The following is a 25,381-nucleotide window of genomic DNA, read 5'->3' as shown; positions in this document are numbered from 1 at the left end:
GAAGAAAAGATCTTGATGATTAGGAGTGACAACGGCACCGAGTTCAAGAACTACACCCTAGATGAGTTTCTAGGTGATGAGGGGATAAAGCACCAATATTTTGCACCATACACCCCTCAGCAAAATGGCGTGGCAGAAAGGAAGAACCGGACCTTGATAGACGCGGCAAGAACAATGATGGCAGAATTCAAATCTCCATACAACTTCTGGGCAGAAGCCATCAACACATCATGTCATGCGTCCAATCGGCTCTACATCCGTAAAGGCTTGAACAAGACTCCGTATGAGATTCTAACTGGAAACAAACCCAATCTCAAGTACTTCCGGGTATTCGGTTGTAAGTGTTTCATTCTCAAAAAGGGATCTCGGTTAGCTAAATTTGATTCTAGAGCACATGAGGGTATCTTTGTTGGTTATGCTACAAACTCTCATGCTTACCGTGTCCTCAACAAGTCCACCGGACTAATTGAGGAGACGTGTAACGTGGAGTTTGACGAAAATAATGGCTCCCAAGTGGAGCAAAGTGGTCTTTGTGATATAGGTGATGAAATTCCTCCCGAAGCCATAAGAAGAATGGGGATTGGTCAAATACTCCCCATTGAGGAACCCCTTGTGGCCGAAGGAGAAGGACAATGCTCTACTCAAGTGGAGCCATCACCCCCACAAGCCCCACACGCTTCCGATGAACAAAGAGAAGACTCTCAACAAGTTGATCAAGCTCTCGGTCAAGATCACTTGCCTAACAATGGTGATGTGCCCCATGATATTCAAGCACTACTCCAAGACCCCGAACCTACTCATGATCAAGATCAAGTGCGACCCCAAGATCCAGAACAAGTAGAAGCACAAGATCAAGATCAAGAGCAACCACTAATACAAGATCAAACTGGTAAACCTGCTCAAGTCGAAGGACAAGATGATCAGGAGACTGTCTCACAATTCCCGTATGGAGCTCCAACAACCGTCTCAAGACGCAAGGGCAAACAGAAGCAACAAGTCGATGCTCCCCCGTTATCTAATGAAGAACTCTTGGAGCGTCGAGCAGCCAAGAATGCGAACAAGCTGAGAGTCAAGTCACATCTTATGAAGAATGTCCTTGGCAGCTTAAAAAGGGGAGTATCCACTCGTCAACAGCTTTGGAATTATTGTGAGCATCACGCGTTTGTCTCGTATTGTGAACCTCAACAGGTACAGGAAGCGCTCGATGATGAGGATTGGCTTATGGCCATGCACGAAGAACTTAACAACTTCGAGCGCAACCAAGTCTGGGATTTAGTGCCTCGGCCAACGGAGGAACATAATGTCATCGGGACCAAATGGATATTCAAGAACAAGCAAGATGCAAATGGAATTGTGATTCGAAACAAGGCAAGATTGGTGGCTCAAGGCTACTCCCAAGTCGAGGGTATCGACTACGGTGAAACCTTTGCCTCTGTTGCTCGTCTAGAACCTATTCGCATGTTACTTGCATTTGCTTCTCATCATAACTTCAAATTACAGCAAATGGATGTGAAAAGTGCATTTCTTAATGGTCCTTTGAATGAGTTAGTATATGTCAAACAACCCCCGGGATTCGAACATCCCAAGCTCCCCAATCATGTGTACAAACTCAATAAGGCACTCTATGGCCTTAAACAAGCCCCACACGCGTGGTATGAGTACCTTACTGAGTTGTTACAAGATCGTGGGTTTGAAATTGGGAAGATTGATCCCACTCTTTTTACTAAGAGGGTTAAAGGGGATTTGTTCATATGCCAACTATATGTTGATGATATTATCTTTGGCTCTCCTAACATTTCATTCAATGAAGAATTTGCTGCACTAATGACTGAGAAGTTTGAGATGTCCATGATGGGAGAGTTGAAGTTCTTCCTCGGGTTCGAGATTAAACAAGGTCTAGAAGGGACATTCATCAAACAAGCCAAGTACACTCAAGACATGCTCAAACGGTTCGAGCTCGAAGATGTCAAACCGGTCAAGTTCCCCATGCCAACCAGATGTAAGCTTGACAGTGATCCCAATGGTAAAGCAGTGGATCAAAAGGTATACCGCTCCATGATTGGATCCCTCCTTTACCTCTGTGCATCTAGACCGGATATTATGTTGAGTGTAGGTATATGTGCACGGTTTCAATCCGCACCAAAAGAAAGTCATTACATGGCTGTCAAACGAATCTTTCGATATTTGGCTCATACCCCAAACTTTGGCCTCTGGTATCCCAAAGGAGCAAACTTCAATCTAGTTGGCTATTCTGACTCAGATTGGGCTGAAGATTGTGTGGAGAGGAAGTCAACGTCTGGAGGATGCCAATTCCTTGGTCGCTCTTTGGTAAGTTGGTCTTCAAAGAAGCAGAACTACGTCTCCTTATCATCCACCGAGGCTGAGTATGTGGCGGCTGCAAGTTGTTGTGCACAATTGCTATGGATGAGGCAAACTTTAAAGGATTATGGTGTCACTTGTGACAAATTTCCTCTCCTATGTGACAATCAAAGCGCCATCAAAATTTCCCTCAACCCAGTGCAACATAGCAAAACCAAACACATTGATATTCGTCATCACTTCATTCGTGAACATATCAAGCTAGGTGATATTGAGGTTCACTTCATCCATACTGAAGAGCAACTTGCAGATATTTTCACCAAGCCACTAGATGAAGCAAGGTTCCGGGAGTTAAGGCATGAGCTAAATATCATTGATTCAAGTAATGTGGATTGAAACTAGGCATGTTGCACCTTACTTTACATTTCATCTTGGTCTAGATGTAGGCATGGACATAGGGGGAGTGTTGTTCTCTCAATGAACTCTCCCTCCCCCCATTATGCGTAAATCAATCTAGTCTTTCACTTTAGCCATTGTCACATGGCACTTGTGCTTCAAAGACGAGCATTGGTCATGAACCCAAGGATAATTCTTCGCGGTGTCATACCATTGTCTCAAACATAGGTGGCCTCGGCCACCGCCCCTCCATCCTCTCTTGCGTATAAAGGAGAGGATATACAATGACAAGTCAGTACATTTTCTTGGATGTCATCTCTTTTTACTCACTTGTCATGTGCCCAAGTTTCCCTTTTTCCTTAGCCGTGTTGAAACATGTACAGCGGTACTACCGCCAGGGTAGCGGTACTACCGCCAGGACCCCAGCGGTACTACCGCCAGGGGTAGCGGTACTACCGCCAGGACCCCAGCGGGACTACCGCCAGGGTAGCGGTACTACCGCTAGGGTAGCGGTACTACCGTCAGGACCCCAGCGGTACTACCGCCAGGATTCAAAATCTAACACGACCGGCTAGAAAATTTCTAGGGTTTCAAGGGGGAGCGGTACTACCGCCACGACCCCAGTGGTACTACCGCTGCATCTGGCGGTACTACCGCCAGCCAGCGGTACTACCGCTAGGGCCACAGCGGTACTACCGCTGGCCCGTACCCCTTGGGCTATATAAAGGGAGGGGGAGCCCGATTTTCTCATCTGTTTCTTCTTCCTCGCGGCTCCTCCCTCCCCTAGCCCGAAAACCCCCTGCTTGGATCTCACTTCGTGGAGCTCCTTCTCCCCGTTGGTGTGGAAGGGTTGCTTCATCTCTTCTTCCTCCTCCAAAACCATGAATCCCGGTAAAAAGGCTCCTCCCTTCTTCTATTTTGTTGTTGTTCGTGTTCTAGGGTTAGGAGCATTGGGGATTGGATTAATATTTTTGATCCTATGGCTAGTTATTGGATGGCATGAAGGAAATATTTGAGGGGAGTATAGGTCCGATGATTTGTTGTTGAATTTGCTGCCATGTCCTAGGATTTACTCGTCTTAGATTGAACACTTGAACTTTTGGATTAGATCTAAAACGTGCTATCTCTTGCCTAGGCATGTATGTATCTCTTGTTGCTAAGTGTTCCTCATGACAGTAGGGCTGGGGTGTACGTCTCAGTGTTCATATTCAGCCCATGCCCTCGAAAACGAGTCTTATATGTCAGATCTGAAAGTCAAACCCCTAGCGGTACTACCGCCAGGGGGTAGCGGTACTACCGCTATGACCCCAGCGGTACTACCGCCAGGGCTAGCGGTACTACCGCCAGGACCCAGCGATACTACCGCCAGGGGTGGCGGTACTACCGCCGTGAGCGTTCACTATGTACTTTTTCTGCTAGTTTTTGCTTAGCAATGCGTGTTTACTTGTTTTGCGTTCTCAAGTTTCATTGCCTTGACTTCTCTTGTCGCCTCTTTTTTTGCCATGTGGTCTGTGTCACAGGTAGCTCTGCTCGCCGTTCGAACCCCCCACGGGACACGGCGTCCAAACAGTTTCGCAACACAGAGGCGCCCGAGGGGTCTGCCACGTCTGGTCTGCCTCCCAAGAAGAAGTCCTCCAAGAAGGTCGCTCACAAGGACAAGAGGGTCAATATCCGTACAATGTCCCCCAAGGACTTTCTGCAATTTCGCACCAAGAACCTCTATCTCAAGGAGAGGGAAGTGATCGATGGTGTTGAAAATGTCTGGGCAAGGGACCAGTGCAGGATCTATCGGGATGTTGTTGCTCACTTCAAGAAGAACTATGTCTCTGTCCAGTGGATTGATCTGGCACATCTTCAGCGGAACATGGACTAATTTGGTGATGCCCTCTCTCTGGTTGACAAACTGGGCATCAAAGACATCATCACCTTCAAGACGGACTTTGATCCCACTGCAGTTGCTCAGTTTTATGTCACAGTCCATTTCTCTCCTGATGCACAGCGTTCCATGATATGGATGACTGGGTCACAAAAGATGACCGGTTCCTGGACTGAGTTCATGCAGTTCCTTCACATTAACTTTCAGGGTGCTGACACTCCTCTTGGGCTGCGTCCCCATGCTGCAGCCCCCACCGATAGGGTCCCCGCAAAGGACAGACTGCAGTCACTGTATCTGAGGAAGGGGGTGCTTCCCAAGCACCTGGACATCATGCATCGGATCTTTCGCAACACCCTCTTCCCTCGGAGTGGTAACTTCGATGAGGTCCATGGCTACTTGGCTGAGATGCTGTTACTTTGTGAGGACGCTATGTCTCAGGAGTCTGCTCAGCTGGATATTTCAGATGTGATGTTCACAGAGCTTTGGAACTGCATCATCAATCGTAAGGTTCCTATCTACGGGCCTTACCTGTTCGCATACATCAGCCATAAGTGGCAATAGGCTTTTCCGGATGAGCTGCTCTACGCACAGTCTGATTACATTGTGCATGACCCAATCAGGCTTCGCGTCAAGGACAAGTGGCCAACCCATCTACATCCTCTCAGCACATGGATACTGATACAGAGACCGCTGCTGACAGAGGAACTGCCTCTCAGTCCCGCTCGTCTGCCATGCCATCTTGGGCTATCAAACTGCAGGACAAGATGAAGACACTTTTCTGTATGCAGGCCAAGGGTCAGTACCAGACACACGTGGCTCAGAAGCAGAGCTGCCAGAGGCATAAGCGTGTTCTCAGGACCTTGGATGTGGACATCTCCAACGGCTCAGAGGACGACATCACTCCTGAGGCCACTTGGATGCAGGCTCAGGGGTACCAGTGGTCTGGCGATGAGGCAGAAGAGGAGGAGCAGACCGACCAGGAGGGGACAGACGAGTCTGGTGATCCCGAAGACGAGGAGTAGTTACCTGTGGCATTAGGTGTGCCCCCTTTTTGGCGTCTTGTGCCAAAGGGGGAGAGAGTCTCAGATTTGCTTTCATTTCAAACTTTGCATTGCTTTGCTTTATCTTGTATGGTTTGCTTCGAACTTTTGCTTCGAACTTTTGCTTCGAACTTGGTTTGATTCTCGTTTGCTATCTTTTGTGAGACATGATCTTATGTGAGATTTATTTCCATCATATGCTGTGAGTCATATGTCCCGTATTGTCATATATCTCTATCTTTTTGTTCTCATATTATTCTCTGTGCAAATCCGGTATTGTCATCAATCCACCAAAAAGGGGGAGATTGTTGGGGCATAGTTTATGCCTAAGTAATTTTGGTGATTGATGACAGTACCGTACAGGACTAACCGTGTGTGTCAAGGTTTCAGGTAACACACGTCAACGGCACAAGACGACTCATCTCCTCTCTCCGGGAACGGAAGCACGGCGCTCTCTACGATTCTCTTTATTTGAGTCATAGGAAAGCCATACTATTAAGAGGGGATCCGTAGTGGAAAGGTTTGGGTGGAATCTATCTTTGCACACGCACACTTCACATTCTCCCCTTCCTCATGTTTGGAGCGGCCCTCGCCTATTTCGTCTTGAGTATTTCTGCAAAATGGTCCCCAGCGGTAGTACCGCTGGTTCTAGCGGTAGTACCGCTAGACTGCTAGTGGTGGTACCGCTGCAGCCAGCGGTAGTACCGCCCCTGGTCAGCGGAAGTACCGCTCCAGGTGCTTTGTTCCACCTACCTAGCGGTAGTTCGTGGACGGACCCTTTTGCGAAGACTTTCCCGGCGGTAGTAGTGCTTGTGCACTACCAAGGGGCCAGCGGTAGTACCGCTGGTGTCAGCGGTAGTACCGCTGCAGCCAGCGGTAGTACCGCCAGGCAGCGGTAGTACCGCTCCGGCTCAGCGGTAGTACCGCTGGATTTCGGGCAGAGAGTGGGAAAACGGTCTGATTCCCCCCCACTATATAAAGGGTTCTTCTAGCTGAGGAACCCTATCTCTTACCTCTCTAAGCTCCATTGTTGCTCCACAAGCTCAAAAGTGCCCGATCTCTCTCCCTAGCCAATCAAACTTGTTGATTCTTTAGGGATTGGTTGAGAAGGCCTAGATCCACACTTCCACCAAGAAAAAAGTTGATTCCCCCACCAATCCCTTGCGGATCTTGTTACTCTTGGGTGTTTGAGCATCCTAGACGGTTGAGGTCACCTCAAAGCCATATTCCATTGTGGTGAAGCTTCGTGGTTTAGTTGGGAGCCTCCAAGCTTTGTGTGGAGTTGCCCCAACCTTGTTTGTAAAGGTTCGGTTGCCGCCTTCAAGGGCACCTATAGTGGAATCACGGTACCCTGCATCGTGCGAGGGCGTGAGGAGAATACGGTGGCCTTAGTGGCTTTTTGGGGAGCATTGTGCCTCCACACCGCTCCAACGGAGACGTACTTCCTGTCAAAGGGAAGGAACTTCGGTAACACATCCTCGTCTCCATCAGTTCCGCTTGTGGTTATCTCTACCCTTTACTTTGTATTTGCTTATGCGTGTGACTATATCTTACTTGTCTTAATAGCTCTCGTTGTTAGCTTCTATAGGGTTCACCTCATTGTCATATTATTTGTGAACCCGTATAGTGTTTACCTTAACTTGTTAAGATTAATTAAAAAGTGGTCGTTGTCTATTCAGCCCCCCCTCTAGCCAACCATATCGATCCTTTCAGCAGTGTTTGAGGAAATGAAACGGATGGATTCTTGAGGAAAAACAGATTTCACATCTCACAGGTAAAATAGTAGATCAAACTTGCTGTGAAAATAGGGTTTTTATTTACCCTAGATGGCACGCACGAAGAATAGAGAAGTAGGAGCAGTAGATGCTCTTTCGGTGTGTGTCCAATGCGCCCTAACTCGGCAGCAGAGGACGGCTACGCGGCGGCGGACGAAGATGATCCTGCTCTGGCGTGGTTTCGGCGATGGAGGAGTCGAGGCAGTCAAGCTCTTCTTCGCCGGTGTCGAGACTTCTAGCGGTGGCGCTAGGGCTTGGAGCTTTGCTGTAGAAGGAGGGCGATGGAACGAAGAAGATTTTACCGAGGGAGATGTGGACATATTTATAGCCAGGCGGTAACTGTTGGCGCGAGGAAATCGGACCAAATAGCCCCTGTCTCTACGTCTCCGCAGGACACGTGTAGCTCATGAGAGAAGCGGTGGAGATCGTGGTTATCCGAACGAGGAAAGTGGGGTTCAGTTACTGTGCATTAAAAAAAATATTTTTGAAGATTGGAGGATTTTGTTACAAAATCATCAGCTGACAAGGACGCAGTGAGGATTTCGAACAAAGTTTCAAGTAGAACGCATATGAAGAATTTGAATAGACTGGGTGAGAATAGCATAGAGGGAAAGTAGGGTCCGATCACATTCACTTAGATGAAATACCAAATTTAAGAAATAGCTATAAGTGAGTGATGTTGAGGACTTGAAATCACAGTCTATCTAGGTAAACGAAAATCATCAAGTGTTTTTGAAGATTTGAATGACTTGAGGATTTTGTGATAAAGCGTCATGATGATGAATTTCAGTTTTGAAGAAAAACGATGTTGAAGAGCAACTGTTTTGAAGAAAATCAAATTTTGAAGAAATGAAACTTTGAAGAAATTCAACTTGAGGAATTTCACGTTGGGCGGTGGCGTGACCCACCATATAAGAATGTTGATTACAGACGCCGCGTACAATTGTCGTAGGGCCCTGAGAATCAATTTCTTTGTTGATTTCTTCACACTAAGAGTGATATTCTTCATTGGTTGAAGAAAATCAATTCATCGTGTGGTGCACATCTAAGTCATCAATTTTGCATAAGTGTTAGGATGTGTGCATGTTTTTACAAAAACATTTGAGGATTCTAAGATATTTAGCTCACACCGCAACTTGCAAAAACTTTTCTCATCCAAGGGCTTAGTGAAGATATCTGCTAGTTGATCGTCGGTCTTCACATGGTCGATGAGGATATTGCCCTTGAGGACATAGTCCTGAAGAAAATGATGACGAATTTGGATGTGCTTAGTCTTCGAGTGCTGTATTGGGTTGTATGCAATCTTGATTGCACTCTCATTGTCACAGTAGAGAGGCACATTCTTCATGTTGATGCCGTAGTCCTTGAGGGTTTGCTTCATCCATCGCAATTGAGCACAACATGAACCAGCAGCAATGTACTCAGCTTCGACAGTGGAGAGTGATACGAAGTTCTGCTTCTTTGAGGACCAGCAGACTAGTGATCTTTCGAGGAAATGGCATGTTCCATATGTTGACTTGCGATCCACACGGTCACCAGCGTAGTCAGAATCAGAATACCCTGCCAGATGAAGATTTGAGCCCTTGGGGTACCATAATCCTAGTGTTGGTGTGTGAGCTAAGTATCGAATAATATGCTTCACAGCCTTATGGTGTGATTCCTTCGGTTTTGCTTGAAAACATGCACACATGCAAACACTAAGCATTATATCTGGCCTATATGCACATAAATACAATAAAGAGCAAATCATAGAGCGATATACCTGCTGATCGAATTCTTTACCATTTTCGTTTGTGCAGAGGTGGCCGCTGTTAGGCATTGGAGTTTTGGCACCTTTGCATTCATGCATGTCGAATTTCCTCAGAACATCCTTGAGGTATTTCTCCTGTGATATGAAGATTCCATTGAATTGTTGACAAATTTGAAGACCTAAGAAGAATTTCAGCTCCCCCATCATAGACATATGATATTATTCACTCATCATGTAAGCAAATTCATCACTGTAACGTTTGTCAGTACAACCAAATATAATGTCATCGACATATATCTGGCACACAGATAGATCATTATCATAGGATTTGGTGAAAAGAGTTGGATTGAGTGAACCAGGTTTGAAGCCTTTCTTCATGAGGAATTCCTTCAATGTATCATACCATGCCCGAGGGGCTTGCGTGAGACCATAGAGCGCCTTTTTGAGTCTGAAGACTTTGTATGGATTCTTTGGATCCTCAAAACCTAGGGGCTGAGCAACATATACTTCTTCCTCAAGCTTACCATTGAGGAATGCACTTTTCACATCCATTTGATATAAGATGATGTTATGATGATTAGCATAAGCAAGTAGTATTCGAATAGCTTCAAGTCTAGCAACATGTGCAAAAGTTTCATCGAAATATATTCCTTCAACCTGGGTGTAGCCTTGGGCTACAAGTCATGCCTTATTCCTCACCACTTGACCATCCTCATCTTGCTTGTTTCGGAAAATCCACTTGGTTCCGATGATATTGTGCTTGCGAGGATCTGGTCGTTTGACGAGCTCCCATACGTCATTCAGCTTGAATTGAAGAAGTTCGTCTTGCATAGCTTGGATCCACTCCGGTTCCAGGAAAGCCTCAACAACTTTTGAAGGTTCTGTGATAGATACAAAGGAGAAATGCCCACAAAAGTTAACTAAGTGTGAATCTTTTGAGTGAGAGGACCTGGCGCGTTGATGTCATTGAGGATTTTCTCAAGTTCCACTTCATTTGCAATCCTCGGATGAGGTGGTTGAGGATTTCGTCTGGGCTGAGGAATTGGTTCTGGAGCAATTTCCTCAGGAGAACCTTCTTGATTTTCATCAGTGATGGGGATGATTTCTTCATCAATTTCCTCAATGGGAACAATGTCTTCAGTAGGTTTGAGCTTTATTGCTTCCTCAGGAGACAACTTATCTGGATCAGAAGGCAATTGCTCTCTTTGCGAGCCATTAGTTTCATCGAACCGCACATCTACAGTCTCAACAACTTTGTTGTGATAGTTGTTGAAGACTCTCTAGGTGTGCGAGTCCTTTCCATAACCGAGCATAAAACCCTCATGTGCCTTCGATGCAAATTTTGAGCTATGGTGAGGATCTCTAATCCAGCATTTTGCACCGAAGACTTTGAAATAACTTACATTGGGTTTCTTGTCAGCGAGGAGTTCATATGAGGTTTTCTTGAGGAATTTGTGAAGATATACCCTGTTGATGATATGGCATGCAGTGTTGATTGCTTCAGGCCAAAAACGACGAGGAGTCTGATATTCCTCAAGCATGGTTCTTGCCATCTCTACCAGAGTCTTGTTCTTCCTTTCAACGACACCATTCTATTGAGGAGTATAAGGAGCAGATAATTCATGAGTAATACCAAGTTCATCAAGATAATTATCAAGACTAGTGTTTCTGAACTCGGTTCCATTATCACTCCTGATATGTTTGATCTTGATGCCGAAGTTCGTCGAGGCCCTTGAAGAAAATCGTTTGAAGATTTCCTGCACTTCAGTTTTATATAAGATGATGTGCACCCATGTATATCTGGAATAATCATCAACTATGACGAAGCCATATAAAGATGCTGCATTTGTTAGTGTGGCATAATGAGTAGGTCCAAATAGATCCATGTGAAGCAATTCAAATGGACGAGTAGTGGTCATGATAGTCTTCGAGGGATGCTTGGATCTGGTCATTTTCCCAGATTCACATGCACCGCAGAGATGATCCTTGAGGAATTTGACTGATTCGATGCCGATGACATGCTTCTTCTTTGCGAGCGTGTGAAAATTCCTCATGTCTGCATGACCGAGTCTTCGATGCCACAGCCACCCTTCTGAGGTTTTTGCTAGTAAGCAAGTGGCTGGTTGAGGACCTGTAGAGAAATAAACAATGTACAAATCCCCTCTTCTGACACCTTTGAAGACTTTGGATCTGTCAGATTCCATGATAACAACACATCTATATCTACCAAAGATAACAATCATATCAAGATCACAAAGCATCGAGACTGACATGAGGTTAAACCCAAGGGATTCAACAAGCATCACTTTGTCCATGTGCCTATCCTTGGAAATAGCCACTTTGCCAAGTCCCAATACCTTGCTTTTACCTTTGTCAGCATATGTGATTTGCTTCAGAGGTGATGGAGTTAGTGGCATATTCATCAACAAACTTTTATCACCAGTCATGTGATGTGTGCAGCCACTATCAAGAACCCACTCAGTACTCTTGGGTTTGTCATCCTGCAGATGAATTAGTACAGCTTACCATCTCATATGCTTCAGACTTGAAGAATATGATATCAATTTCATCAGGTAGGAATTTCATTATAACAGAATTATGAGGACATGTGAAATATTTCTATTTCATCAATATTAGCTTGCGTCCTATCAAGCATTTTCCTCAGGTCTCCAGCAAATTCTTCAGATGATGATTTTCATCTGGAGACCTGACGTGCAGAAGTGATTAGTTAAATTTCTTCACCACCCACATCTAAAGGGGTGGTAAAGTGTTGATCATCCTGCGAGATCCATATGAGAAAAGGGGCATTGAAGCTAATGCACTTCTCTTAACAGTAGGGGGTTAAAGTACTCATATGAATATGCAGAGAACTGATTTGAGGATTTATGAACATAATTATTTGAAGAATAACGCTCATATTCATATTCCTTGTAGTTTCCTTGCATGTTAGAAGCATTAGCACGGGTACGAGCATGGTTTTGACCAGTTGAGGATTTTGATCCTCTTGAAGACTTTGGTCCTCCTGAGGAATTTGATCTGGGGTTCAGATTCTTCATCGGTGGTGTCATGAGGACATTCACCTGAAGATTTTCAAGACAACTTTTGGGAACCCAGATTTTCCTCACGGGAGGGCCATTCCTGCAGTTAGTTCCAACAGATCGAGCAAATACTTCACGAGCTTGATTTTTGAACAGTTTATATATGGAGTCAAATGACTCATCTGAGGAATAGGATAATTCACATGAAAAGCCAGTTAGATTGGATGGATCAAAAGGAGGCCCAGTAGCAGCAACCCATGAGGTTTTGGGATACTGCTCAGGTTTCCAATAAGATCCATCAGCATTCAATTTCCTCTCAAAGGCAATTCCTTCTTTCCTCGGGTTCCTGTTCAAGATCTGCTTTTTGAGCACATCACAAAGGGTTTGATGTCCTTTGAGACTTTTGTATATGCCTGTCACATACAATTCCTTCAGCGCTGCATTTTCATTAGTGATATTTGTGTTTTCCTCAAGTGAGGAATTTGACACTACAGGAGCAGTTGAAGAATTTGTAGCAATTGAAGCATTTGATGATTCTGGTGAAGAATTAGCAGTTTCACGTTCAATGCATTTAAGACATGGAGGAATGAATTCAGCTTGAGCAGCGCTGATCTGTTGAGCTAGTAATGAATCATTTTCCATACGAAGTTCATCATGAGAAATCCTCAACTTCTCTAGATCAAGCTTCCTTTGAATAAATTCATAGGAAAGTTTCTCATGATCAGCGAGGAGTGTATCATGACAATATTGAAGATTATAAAATCTAGACTGAAGACTTTTCACATCTTCAGTGAGGATTTGGGTAAGACTCGCGAAGTCATCAGCATAGTCATCAGTGTGGACGGTGTTATCATTTTCTTCAAGGTTGAAGATTGACTTGCTGACGAATGTGGTCGCAAGTGCAAGACTAGCCTGTCCAGATTCTGAGTCTTCATCAGAACCCTCCTCTTCATCACATTCCTCGGATTCTGCCTCGGAATCCATTTCCTTGCCAATAAGTGCCCGAGCCTTTCTGAAACTAGTCTTCTTGTGCGATGAGGACTTTGAAGATGAGGATTTTGAAGATTTATTCTTTTTCTTCGAGTCATCAGAACTGTCATCCTTGTATTTCTTCTTCTTTGACTCCTTTCCCCAACGAGGACAATCAGCAATGTAGTGACCTGATTTCTTGCATTTGTGACAGGTTCTTTTCTAGTAGTCCTCAGATGAAGATTCTGATTTCCTCATATCTCTTCTTGATGATTTACCGAACTGGCCACGTCGTGTAAACCACTGGAATTTTTTCACGAGCATTGCAAGCTCCTGTCGAAATTCTTCAGGATCACCAATGCTATCATCCGAGTCTTCTTCTTCAGATGAGGAAATTGCTCTAGCCTTCAGTGCACGTGGTCTAGAATAGCTTGGTCCATATAGATCTCTCTTTTCTTCTTGTTGGAATTCATGAGTATTGAGTCTTTCGATTATATCAGCTGGATCAAGCATCTTGTAGTCTGGTCTTTCTTGAATCATCAGAACTAAAGTATCAAATGAAGAATCCAAAGATCTTAGCAGTTTCTTCACAACTTCGTGATCAGTAATGTCTCGAGCTCCCAGTGCTTGCAGTTCATTTGATATGTCAGTGAGGCGATCAAAGGTATCTTGGCAGCTTTCATTGTCAAACCTCTTGAAGCGATTGAAAATATTGCGAAGAACATCAACACGAGAATCACGCTGGGTTGATACTCCTTCATTAACTTTGGACATTCTTTGCCAGATAAGTTTCGCTGAGCCCAAAGCACTTACTCTGCCATACTGGCCTTTGCTCAGATGGCCACAGATGATATTCTTCACTTGAGAATCGTGTTGCTTTAATTTGTTCACATCAGCAGCAGAGATACTAGCAGAGATGATGGGGACGCCATGTTCCAAAATATACCAGAGATCATTGTCAATAGCTTGTAGATGCATCTGCATCTTGGTCTTCCAGAAGGGAAAGTCCTTTCCTTCGAAAGTAGGACATGTAGTAGTAACCTTAATCATGCCTGCAGTCGACATAACTAAAACTCTAGGTGGTTAAACCAAAATCACAAAAAACAAGGGAGTACCTTGCTCTGATACCAATTGAAAGTGCGTTATATCGACTAGAGGGGGGTGAATAGGAGATTTTTAGAATTTCATCACTAAGGAAATTCCTTTTGAGGAAATTCCTCACTGATGACTAACTTAAAACATCAAAAGATGACAAGATAACAGCATGAAACCATCAAAAATTATAGATACATTTGAGACGTATCAATCGCTGATCTTGTGGCGGTAAAACGTGTACTCAGCACGGGTCGTCGGTCCAATCGCGATCTTCACGATGACTGAAAGTAGTCGTGAAAATCCTGTTGGCTCGTTGGCGAACACCTGCGACGGGCAACCGTTGCCAGCCATCTACAAAACAAAAAAATTCATATAGTCAAAACATAAATATATGTTGACTAACAGAAAATTGCTATAACAAGCAGGAATTAAAACGACTTATCCGGTCAGCGATCATACCTAGGCGTTTCCTACAGTTAGCCTCGTTGTGGTACCAAGTTTGTCATGACCGGTTTCCAAATAAATGAATTAATTGGAAATCAGCCATGTGCGTCCTTAGTGAAGAAAATATTTCCCACTGACAGACTGAGCTTGATACAGAAAACCAGTAGTACTTAATATTATACGAGTAGAGCAAGGGTCGCTCTACAAATTATTACAACATATCCAAGTCTTAGGATAGATGGAAATGTTACAGTGGTCTTAGGGTGACTCTACTGCTCGCGAAAATAAAGGGGCACGTCACATCAGAGTAATGAGACATGACAAGCACTACGACGCGTTAAGCCTCAGAGTGAAGCTCAACGATTTACTCGGGGTGGCAGAAGCGGTTAAATCAAAGAGCGGCGGACTCCAGGATCGCAAGACTGACTGGGACTCCTCTAGACATCGGACTCGCTATCGAACTCTTCATCCATGAGGTCTCCTTCATCCATATCTGGCCACAACAACAAGCCAGTGAGTACTCCGAGAAGTACCCGCAAACAGTTTGCACAAAAGATGAGATGCATGCAGTTGATTTTAATATGCATGGTTAGAATCAAGTTATATCCAAAATATATGCACTGAGAATAAATGAGTTACTGGATAAATCAGGCGGTAGTCCTCCCGAGATATCCGTAACGGGAAAAAAACACCGTCGACCGTCTGAGCGACACCACATACATGGCATAACATAAATGAAATAAATAACAAGCCTCGAATGGGCGTCTTCGCGACACCACACTAAGGGCAAGGATAAAATAAATAACATGCCACAGTCGGGCGTCTAAGCGACACCACATAAAGGGCTTATAAGAAACAATAAACATGCCACAGTCGGGCGTCTGAGTGACACCACATAAAGGGCTTATATGAAACAATAAACATGCCACAGTCGGGCGTCTGAGCGACACCACATAAAGGGATTAAATGAAACAATAAACATGCCACAGTCGGGCGTGTCAGCGACACCACATAAAGGGCTTATATGAAACAATAAACATGCCACAGTCGGGCGTCTCAGCGACACCGCATAAAGGGCTTATAAGAAACAAGCAAACAAATGTTGAATATTGAAAGTGCGTTATATTGACTTGAGGGGGGTGAATAGGATATTTTTAGAATTTCATCACTGAGGAAATTCCTTTTGAGGAAATTCCTCACTGATGACTAACTTACAGCGGAAACAGTAAAGGATCAGGAGTGCAAAGTTTCACTACATCAGTTTTTCAGGATGAAGAATATGAAAACAGTTTGCACAGTATGCAGGCACGCAGAAAACAGATGAGGATTAACTTGCGTGAAGAATTTGGGGTAGAGGAATTTCAGAGAAAGTCTTCAGCAAATTCTTCAAACAGTGAGAGTGAAAATCATCAACACATAATTTGAGGAATATAAAGAGTTGAGGAATTAGAACCCGTTTCATAGCGAAGACAGTAGTTGATGACCCAGTTCCAACTTCTGTGACAGTTGTACATCTGGTTTGGAGCGGCTTGGCATTGAAACCAAAAGACACACAGTCCTGGGACACACAGTCCCTACCGTATTCTCCTTGGGCTAAGAACACACAGTCCTCGCCCAACACTCATGGTAAGTCTTCAGGGCAGACTTCCAAACCCTCACAAAGTTGGTTACCAGGCGATCCACAATTGACTGCTGGATTGCTCTAGACCATGACACCTAACCGTCTGGAGGATGCACAGTCCTCAAAGGTAAAAGGCTTCAGTCCCACACATGAACAACTTCTTCAGTGATGCTCAATCACTTGGTTCTCGATTTGTGGTTTTGGTGTTTGGGGTATTTCCTCACTGATGAATTACTCTCGAAAACTCCGAGGAATTTGGGTTGCTCTTATGACAAGTGTCAGTTTATAACAGAGCAACCAACCAGCTAATGGTTGTGGGGGTGGCTATTTATAGCCTGGGAGCATCCCAACATGATTTGACATTAATGCCCTTAAATAATATGACCCTTGGTGTGGATAAGACCAATGATATGTCGTGGTTATCGAAATGGTCGAGACCCTCAACTGTGAGAGTCCTCATGTCACTCATATTCCTCACTTGAGGCTTTTGGTAGGATTAGGCTTGGGTTGAGCATCATGAGGAAATTCATTCCAGTGTGTTACCTCGACCCCCTTTAACAGTACGGTGTTCCTATTACTCAAGTGTGAAGAAAACAAAACAGAAAGAGTAAATCTTCATGCTTCAAAGTCTTCAGAATGATTTTCTTCAGGACACACTGAATTCCTCAATTTCAATATCTTCATGAGGAATATCAATTTCATTGCAAATTCTTCGCGATTCAAAGCTTCAGCTTCAGACCAATTTCTTCAACCGAAGATATACATTTTTAGGGGTCGATATTCATCGAATATTTCAAACTCCTCAGCGACTTATAGATCCTGTGTACACTCAAGAACACATTAGATACTTGACCTATAAGTCTTCAAACCACCAAAATCACTAAGGGGTACTAGATGCACTTACAAATTTCCAGGAGGTAGAACCGTCTCAGGGATATCCAAGAACATAATCATAAGGGTTAGTCCAGAGTAAAAATCATAATATAATAATGTCCCACATCATCATATGGTTCACCACATCCATTATTTTTAATACCACTTATACTCCAAAGACCAACTCTAGGACCGACACTTGACTCGTCAAGCAACGTCCTTGACCGGGGACACGGATACTCGAATAGTTTTAACTCTGCAGAGGGTGTACTCTTTACCCACAACTCACGGTTTCTGATAGTCGACAAGACTAATCCCGCGTACGGCATTTTAGAAGCGGACACTCAGAACCAGCACACACCCACTTTACCTCCGCGAAGCCTGGATTAACCCGGACTACGCTGCCAAGGTAAAACCATAAGACGGGGAGGCTCCGACCTCGACTAGCATGGGATCAAAAATATTTCTACCGCACGCTCACGGGGAGTGCCCTCCCTTCCGGTCCCACACCGGAAACACCCATGCCCCATGACCGGATGACTGGATTTAGTCCATGGCCATGGATACCTTCATACCGCCCCTCTAATGGTGTGTGACTCATAATAGGTCTACAACTGACTATACCGAATCCATTATTCAGGAAACTGTGGTAGCACGATAAGAAGTATGACACTGACAATACTCGATCTAGGTCGATACTGGAGTTTACCAATTTTTTACTAGCACCATTGTGCTCATGCCATGACAAGGCCATAACCTATCACGTTCCGCGTGACTAGGCTATTCCACAACCTTTCATAACTACCACTTGCCATCGTCATATTTTTATCATGGTTGAAATATATATAGCATGTATGAAAAATGCAAGGTGATGAGTATAAAATATGAGCTAAGTTAGCAAACAACACACCAAGAGTAACAAACATGCTTGCCTGGTTCCACGTAGTCGGGTTCAAGCTCGGTGCAGTTGACGTTGGGAATCTCGGTGTCGGAATATATGGTATACATCAAACAAGGGCATAAGTGTCACTGTCTAGCTACTGGCCTTAAAATATTTTTAGAAAAATCTGAAAATAAACCAGGCATTACCAGGAACAATTTGCAAAAATAATCACTCAAAAATATGTCAGGGATCAAAAGTTATAGCCAAAACAGTTTCACGGACTATTGTGCAATAAGTTTTAATAGAAACACGGGCTAGACTGAGATTTGTCAAAGCGCCCGAGGGGAAAGGCGTTTCCCCTAAAGGAAAACGGCTACTGGCCGAATACGTTTCCATCGAAACGCTTCGGAGGGGGAGAGAGACACTGACAGAGGGGGTCCCCCTGTCAGGTTCGAAAACTTCACCGGCGCTAGAAGCTTCCGGTGATCGCCGACGATGCTAGGAGGGAGAGGAGAGCCAGATGGGGGTGCAGGCGCACTCACCGTTGACTCGCCTGACAAATGGAGGAGGATTTGGCTGCGGGGGAAGCCTCACGTCGACAGCAACAGGTCTCTGGCGACAGCAACTCCGGTGACGCGAGGAGATCGACGACAGAGAGCTTCTGCAATGGAATTGAGCACGGGGTAAGAAGGGGAGGAGCTCGTGGATGCAAACGAAGGCCTTATGGGGTCCTACCTCTACTTACACTACACGGGAATGGTCGGATCCCGAAGCGGATCGGGGCGGCCGGAGCTGGGAAAGAAGGCTCCTCGAGGACCCCTTCCTGGATCAGCTGGTGCTGTGGGGGTGGAGATGGAGTGTGGTGAGGTGCGGAGTGAGGTTTGAAGCTCTGGAGGAGTGCTCTATTTATAGGCGTCGCGGGACGAGCTACGACAATAACTCCGGCGAGCGATTCCGGTGATACAGGGGCTTGGGCAGGAGGTTAGGTGGCTAGGATCGAACCTAATCACTACTGGGCTTCCATTTTTGACCAGAGGGAGGATGGTCATCAACCGTGGCAACGCGGCGATGATGCGGCCATTGTTGCGCACGACGGCTGCACAACCCATGCTCTGAGCTGCTCGGTGCATGGCGACGGACTTCACGGAGCACACTGTTGAGGAGGGACACGCGGAGGCAGCAGGAGCAAAGGGCGATGTTGGGCGGCGCGGGATCGCAGCAGGGGCTGCTGCGGCTGTTGCAGAGCCGCTTCCAGAGCTTTGGCCGGCTCTTTCGGCAAGCCACTGACGAGGAGATGAGTCCAAGCTGCGTGCGGCGCCGCGGATAGGCTTGGAGCACATGATTGACGGCCAACGCGCTGCTACTGGCAAGATTGGCGACGGGGGAGGAGTTGTGCTGTGTCTGAAGGTTGGTTTGAAATAAATTCAGATAGTTTCACACAGGGTGCAGCTGAGGTGCTCGACAGAAACAAAAATGGCAGCCAGGAAAAGAATTAGAAGCTGAATTTTTGAGGAGAGCACTCTCATTGGAAGAAAAGACACTGCAAAAAAATTTAGAATTTTTGGTGGGGTCTAAGGCACGTTTGAATAAAAAAAATGAGTTTCTGGGGTCAAACAAAATTTGAATTTTTCAAACTTGAGAACCGAAAGTTTTTGATGGAATAGAATGAGGATACTAAAGACTACAAACTGCAACAGTTTGGGGTCAAGAATCCAAAGGAAAAGGAAGGTTCCTTTGAAAAATTTCAGGAGCTCAAACTGATTACAGAAATTCCCATTTTAACAAATAAAAATAATTAAGGGTGATCCATCCCTTCTAAACTTTTGGAAATCATTCAAAATGCAACTTTAGGGCTAGGAGAGGAGTAAAAATATTTAAAGAAAAGGTGATGATTAATTCCTTTTGAAGAATTAACAAAAAGGCTTATGGCAAAATTCAAATTTTGAAAAAGAAGAAATATTCTTTCAACCAATTCATTTTGAGAAAGGGACAAGAGAATATTTTAAAAAATGGTTTGGTGGAAAAGAAGCTCCAAAAGGTTTCTCTCATGAAGATCAGCAAGAAAGCTTCAAGGTTTTTATCAAGTCAAAATTAAAAATTCCACGGAAATCAAGGAAATAAAAGTTGAAAAATCTTGGGTGTTACAACAACTCTCTCCGCCACTAGCGCTTCCTTTATTGATCCTCTCCCACCTATGCTAGAGAGGTTATATAGTTTCGTACTGAGGTATTCCTCTGTAGTTGAGTTCCCTCTTTCATGTGCCCCAGCCTCACCCTTCTTCCTTCTCGACGATGTGCTATCATCCGACTATGATCCTCTACCCCTTGAATGCATGTCGTGTTGGAGTTGTTGCCTGACAAGAAGTCGGGGCCCTTAAACCACACCGTACTGCTATTGTCTGCATGGGCAGTGAACACCAAAGACCACCTAGGCTCGAGAATATACAAACTTTAGTCGTACGCCCCATATCCATCCCAAACGCCCGGTTGGCCTACCAGGACAGAAAAAACTACTGAGCCATCTGGCCCAAATGCAACGCAAAAGCTCGGGCTCACCAGCAATCCACGTATGCGGCTCATGCTCATATATACGTGGCATGGATATGGGGACGCCCGGATCCATCTGCCATGGACGGTCTAGCCCACCATGACCCACACCAGACCCATATATTTATTCATCCATATCATTACTATGGATCAAGCCCGAGCTACTCCACTCCCCTTCTTTCCCAAGCTATAATGTGGCGAATTTTTGCCTTCTTCGGCATGGTTGGCAGCAGATCCAACTTCGAGATATATGGATCCGTCGAGTGGGACCTCGTCCCATGCACGGACGAGGAGGAGATGACCATCTGCATGATTCTGTGCCACTCCTGGAGGAGTGTGCCCAACCATGGGTGGAATTGATCCGATGGGAATCTATTGTGCCCGTTCAGATGGCGCTTGGATCTACCAAGGTTGGTGGCTCTACGCGCGTGCCCATGGTTCCGTTGGAAGCGGTGACCGCCGCATGGTGGCACAACCCCTTAGGTGGCGCCTCGTCCCCACATCAGGCTCCAAAACGGGGGTCAACACCATCATAGTTTAGGGCCAAACCGGACAAGAGATGTGGCATGCCTGTCGTGCAGGGTCAACGGAGTCGCACACCGACTTCAACATCAACGAGGAATCCCTTTGTGCCTGCATCACTGAGAAGCGGGAAAGGAGGGCTACGCTCGCCCTCCCAAAGGGAGCAAGTTCACGCAGTTGGGCCATGGTCGGACTGCCGCCCAAAGAGGAGAAGGAGGAGGACAATGACATATCAAATAGCTCTGTTAGTGAGCAGAACCGTCTTGACCCATTTTGTGTCTTCGACTACTATTTCCACAAGGAAGACGGCAAATGAAAGGGCAAGGGCAAGGAAAGGGTGGTCGTGAATAAACTTATTTTATTGTTGTTTCATTTGTAATTAGGGCATCTTCAACGCGAACCCTGAAACCATGCGCATATATCTGAACCACGTGGTTCATATCGCGGAAGCCTCATGACCCACAAGTATAGGGGATCAACCCTAGTCCTTTAAATACGTAAGAGTGTTGAACCCAACAAGGAGCAGAAGGAAATGATAAGTATTTTTCAACAAGGATTTCTTTGCAAGTGTGGTAAGTAACCGTGATAAATAGTTTTGTACCAAGATAATTCATAACAAGTGACAAGTAACAATAGTATCATAGGTGCAACAAGGTAGCCCAATCCTTTTTATATCAAACGACAGGCCTGGAATTTCTCTTACATGAAGCAAGCGCTCCCAAGGACACATGGGAATTTCTGTCTAGTCATGTTCATCATATTAAGTTGATTCACGTTTGCTACTTTGATTATTTGATATGTGGGTGGACCTGTGTTATGCTCCCAACTTAATTGTACGCTAATCATATACACAAATGCGTACGACCAAGATCAGGGACTCACGGGAAGATATCACAACACAACTACAGACACAAATTAAAGTCAAACAAGCTTCATATTACAAGCCACGTGCCTCGAGGGCGCGAATACATAAGCTCAAATACATACGAGTCAGCAAAAGCAAAAAATATTTGAGTACAGAAATAAGTCAAAAAGGTTTGCCTTAAGAAGGCTAGCACAAACAAAAAAAAGGATAAAAAAGGCAAGGCCTCCTGTCTGGGAGCCTCCTAACTACCAAACAACCTCCATTTAGTAGTACGCTCCGTCGGGGTAGTAGTCGTTGGCGGGACTAGTCATCTCCTTGCCTCTGTCATCTCGTCGCGTCAAACGTATCAATAGGAAAAGCGGGAGCAAAGCAACGGTGAGTACTTGATACGTCTCAAACGTATCTACAATTTTTGATGGTTTCACGCTGTTATCTTGTCAACTTTTGGATGTTTTGTTTACCTTTTATAACTTTTTTGGGACTAACTTATTAACTCAGTGCCAACTGCCAGTTCTGATTTTTTCTGTATTTTTGACTCTTTTCAAATCTGATTTTGGAACGGAGTCCAAACGGAATAAAATCCCCAAAATGATTTTTTCTAGAACGGAAGATGATCGGGAGGCTTGAGGGCCAAGCAAGTGGGCCCACAGGGAGCCCACAAGCCCTGTTGCCGCGGCCAGGGGGAGGCCGCGGCAACCAAGCTTGTGGCCCCCCTGGCACTCCCCTGCCCTAGGTCTTTGGCCTATAAATTCCCTAAAAATCCAGAAAAAATCAGGGCGTCCACGAAAACACTTTTCCGCCGCCGCAAGCTTCCGTTTCCGCGAGATCTCATTTGGAGACCCTTCCCGGTGCCCTGCCGGAGGGGATTTTGGAGTTGGAGGGCTTCTTCATCAACGTCATCGCCCCTCCAATGACTCGTGAGTAGTTCACTTCAGACCTATGGGTCCGTAGTTAGTAGCTAGATGGCTTCTTCTCTCTCTTGGATCTTCAATACAAAGTTCTCCATGATCTTCATGGAGATCTATCCGATGTAATCCTCTTTGGCGGTGTGTTTGTTGAGATCCGATGAATTGTGGATTTGTGATCAGATTATCTATGATATATATTTGAGTCTTTGCTGATTTCTTATATGCATGATTTGATATCCTTGTAAGTCTCTCCGAGTCTTGGGTTTTGTTTGGCCAACTAGATCTATGATTCTTGCAATGGGAGAAGTGCTTGGTTTTGGGTTCATACCGTGTGGTGACCTTTCCCAGTGATAGAAAGGGCAGCAAGGCACACATCGTGTATTTGCCATCAAGGGTAACAAGATGGGCTTTGTCGTAGATATGAGATTTTCCATCTACATCATGTCATCTTGCTTAAGGCGTTACTCTGTTCTCATGAACTTAATACACTAGATGCATGTTGGAAGGTCTTTTGTTGCAGTAGCAGAAGTATTTCTGGTGCCGTTGCCGGGGAAGGAGAGATCTATCCAAGTAGGTCTCACAAACTCATCTCTTGCATTTACTTTTTTGCCAGTTGCCTCTCGTTTTCCTATCCCCCACTTCACATTTGCCGTTTTCATTTGCCTTTCTCCTTTGCCTTTTTCTTTTGCCTTTTTCGTTTGCCTTTTTCTTTCGCTTGCTTTCTGTTCGCTTGTGTGCCATGTGCCTTCAATATGCTTGCATCTTCGCTTGCTGAAAATCTAGTGATATGGATCCTCATCCACTTGCTAATCTCTTTAAGAGATCCACTTATGTGGAACCAATTGCTAGTGAATTGAGTGCACTTGACTATCTTTATGGAGTTTTGCTTGAGATGTGTGAATCTGAAATCGTGATGAAGAAATTCATGAAGTGATTCACGAGGGCTCCTTGGATGAAAAGCATGATTGCAATGGTTTCACTATAAATTCTATTAGCGACAATCATGCTAAAAATATGCAAAACCCTAAGCTTGGGGATGCTAGTTTTGCTTTGTCCACTACTTGTTGCAATAATCATGATTGGGGTGATGATCTTTCTTATGATCTTGAATTTTTTTTCAAACCTCATGATGATTATGATATTTGCAACAATATTGGAAGTGGGATTGGAGAAGTCGTGACTTTGGTTGATGACAATCCCACTATTTTTGAAGAGCGTCAACTTTGCATGCATGTGGATCATGAAAAGAATATGCTTTGTGATAGTTACATTGTTGAATTTGATTATGATCCCACATGTAATTGCTATGAGAGAAGAAAATATTGTGGTAGAAACTCTCATGTTACCAAATTACCTCTCGTTATGTGGAGATTGCTATTGTCTCTTTCTTCTTCCTGGCATATGGTAACCATTGGTTGTCTTGACAATCTGTTTTCCTATAAAATGCCTATGCATAGGAAGTATGTTAGACTTAGATTCTATCGCTTCTATGCCTAGCTAAGGGCGTTAAACAATAGCGCTTGTTGGGAGGCAACCCAATGAATTTATCTTTTTCTTTCTGTTTTGTTGCGTCCACACTTTCATAATTCTGTTATGATTGTGTTTTTTGTGTTTCTTTTGCGTTTGTGCCAAGTAAAACCGTTATGATTAGTCTTGGGGATGATCGTTTGGTCATGCTGGAAAAGACAGAAACTTTCTGCTCACGAAAAGAATTTTCCTTTTTTTCTGCAAGAGCTTTTGAGTTGATTCTTTTTTGCTGCTGATTGCTACGCAAATTCTTTAGACCGTCGTAGTTTGTCAGAATTTTTGATGTACCAGAAGTATATGAAGTATACAGACTGCTACAGACTGGTCTGCTGTTAACAAATTCTGTTTTTTGTTGTGTTGGTTGCTTATTTTGATGAAACTATGGATAGTATCGGGGGTATTAGGCATGGAAGATTGAAAATAGAGTAACCCAACATCAACATAACTAGAATTTAAGTTTGCAACAGTACCTAAGGAAGTGGTGGTTTGCTTTATTATACTAATGTTATCACGAGTTTCTGTTTAAGTTTCGCGTTGTGAAGTTTTCATGTTTTGGGTGAAGTTCTTATGGACAAAAAAAAGAAAGAGTGGCAAGAGCTAAATCTTGGGGACGCCCAAGGCACCCCAAGATGATTCAAGGATGCCGTAAAAGCCTAAGCTTGGGGAAGCCCCGGGAAGGCATCCCCACTTTCGTCTTCAATCCATCGGTAACGTTACTTGGGGCTATATTTTTATTCACCACATGTTATGTGTTTTGCTTGGAGCGTCTTGTATCGTAGGAGTATTTTATTTTTGTTGTGTCACAATCATCCTTGCTGCACACCTAGAGAGAGACACACACACACTCACCGTGATTTTGTCGAGCTTCACTTATATCCTTTGGTAGACAATTCAGCTCACATGTGCTCCACTTATATCTTTTGAGCTAGTTGAT

The sequence above is a fragment of the Hordeum vulgare genome, chromosome 7H (genome assembly GCF_904849725.1).
Source record: "Hordeum vulgare subsp. vulgare chromosome 7H, MorexV3_pseudomolecules_assembly, whole genome shotgun sequence".
In the NCBI taxonomy this organism is placed as follows: domain Eukaryota; kingdom Viridiplantae; phylum Streptophyta; class Magnoliopsida; order Poales; family Poaceae; genus Hordeum; species Hordeum vulgare.
The sequence above is the reverse complement of the archived record's forward strand: the minus strand, read 5'-3'. Positions refer to the sequence as shown.